This window comes from Petromyzon marinus, unplaced genomic scaffold (genome assembly GCF_048934315.1).
Source record: "Petromyzon marinus isolate PM22_M1 ecotype Great Lakes invasive population unplaced genomic scaffold, UKy_Petmar_22M1.pri1.0 PM_G_Scaffold_29, whole genome shotgun sequence".
Taxonomy (NCBI): Eukaryota; Metazoa; Chordata; class Hyperoartia; order Petromyzontiformes; family Petromyzontidae; genus Petromyzon; species Petromyzon marinus.
The window spans coordinates 327,501-330,000 of record NW_027422861.1 but is presented as its reverse complement, the minus strand read 5'-3'; positions in this window follow the sequence as shown (position 1 = coordinate 330,000).

Here is a 2,500-nt window from a genome sequence, read left to right as displayed (position 1 = left end):
TGAAACGCTAGAAATTGGCGGGGATGTGTCTCTTGTGGCTCACGGGGCTGTTAGGGTGGCACAGAAATCCCTCGGAATGGGAAAACGGGTCATTTTCGTGTTGCCACATTGCATGCGAACGGCATGAAACTTCCAGAGGCATTTGCAGCAGGAATGCATGTGCAGTCAAAAAAGTGAATATTTTTCACGGATAGACCCCGTGAAACGCTAGAAATTGGCGGCGATGTCTCTCTTGTGGCTCACGGGGCTGTTAGGGTGGCACAGAAATCCCTCGGAATGGGAAAACGGGTCATTTTCGTGTCGCCACATTGCATGCGAACCGCATGAAACTTCCAGAGGCATTTGCAGCAGAAATGCATGTGCAGTCAAAAAATTGAATATTTTTCACGGATAGACCCCGTGAAACGCTAGAAATTGGCGGGGATGTGTCTCTTGTGGCTCACGGGGCTGTTAGGGTGGCACAGAAATCCCTCGGAATGGGAAAAAACGGGTCATTTTCGTGTCGCCACATTGCATGCGAACCGCATGAAACTTCCAGAGGCATTTGCAGCAGGAATGCATGTGCACTCAAAAAATGTGATATTTTTCACGGAGAGACCCCGTGAAACGCTAGAAGTGGGCGGGGATGTCTCTCTTGTGGCTCACGGGGCTGTTAGGGTGGCACAGAAATCCCTCGGAATGGGAAAACGGGTCATTTTCGTGTCGCCACATTGCATACGAACCGCATGAAACTTCCAGAGGCATTTGCAGCAGGAATGCATGTGCACTCAAAAAAGTGAATATTTCTCACGGATAGACCCCGTGATACGCTAGAAATTGGCGGGGATGTCTCTCTTGTGGCTCACGGGGCTGTTAGGGTGGCACAGAAATCCCTCGGAATGGGAAAACGGGTCATTTTCGTGTCGCCACATTGCATGCGAACCGCATGCAACTTCCAGAGGCATTTGCAGCAGAAATGCATGTGCAGTCAAAAAAAAATTGATATTTTTCACGGATAGACCCCGTGAAACGCTAGAAATTGGCGGGGATGTGTCTCTTGTGGCTCACGGGGCTGTTCGGGTCGCACAGAAATCCCTGGGAATGGGAAAACGGGTCATTTTCGTGTTGCCACATTGCGTACGAACCGCATGAAACTTCCAGAGGCATTTGCAGCAGGAATGCATGTGCACTCAAAAACTTCTATATGTTTCACGGATAGACCCCGTGAAACGCTAGAAATTGGCGGGGATGTGTCTCTTGTGGCTCACGGGGCTGTTAGGGTGGCACAGAACTCCCTCGGAATGGGAAAAGGGGTCATTTTCGTGTTGCCACATTGCATAGGAACGCCATGAAACTTCCAGAGGCATTTGCAGCAGAAAGGCACGTGCACTCAAAAATTTTAATATTTTTCACGCATAGACCCCGTCAAACGCTAGAAGTTGGCGGGGATGTCTCTCTTGTGGCTCACGGGGCTGTTAGGGTCGCACAGAAATGCCTCGGAATGGGAAAACGGGTCATTTTTGTGTGGCCACATTGCATAGGAACGGCATGAAACTTCCAGAGGCATTTGCAGCAGGAATGCATGTGCACTCAAAAACGTCTATATTTTTCACGGATAGACCCCGTGAAACGCTATAAATTGGCGGGGATGTCTCTCTTGTGGCTCACGGGCGCTGTTAGTTAGGGTCGCACAGAAATCCCTCGGAATGGGAAAAGGGGTCATTTTCGTGTTGCCACATTGCGTACGAACGGCATGAAACTTCCAGAGGCATCTGCAGCAGAAATGCATGTGCACTCAAAAACGTCTATATTTTTCACGGATAGACCCCGTGAAACGCTAGAAATTGGCGGGGATGTGTCTCTTGTGGCTCACGGGGCTGTTAGGGTCGCACAGAAATCCCTCGGAATGGGAAAACGGGTCATTTTCGTGTTGCCACAATTGGCATACGAACGGCATGAAACTTCCAGAGGCATTTGCAGCAGAAATGCATGTGCACTCAAAAACGTGAATATTTTTTCACGGATAGACCCCGTCAAACGCTCGAATTTGGCGGGGATGTTTCTCTTGTGGGTCACGGGGCTGTTCGGCTCGCACAGAACTCCCTTGGTCCACCTGATTCGTGCATACAGGCAGCAACTAAAACTCTGTAAACCTGCTGTGAGGACATCTAAACAGTGGACCAGTGAGGCTGTGGAAGATTTGCGGGCGTGCTTAGACTGTACTGACTGGGATATGTTCACGACTGCTACCAATAGTCTGGATGAACTCACAGAGGCTGTGTACATCAGCTTCTGTGAGGACTGCTGTATCCCAACACGTACCAGGGTGAACTTTAACAACAACAAGCCCTGGTTCTCAGCAAAGCTCAAAAGGTTGAGGTTGGAGAAGGAGGAAGCGTTTAGGAGTGGGGATAGAGACAGATTCAAGGAGTCGAAGAACAGGTTTAGCAAAGCGGTGAGAGAGGCTAAACGACTGTACTCAGAGACACTAAAACACCAGTTCTCTACTAACGACGCTGCT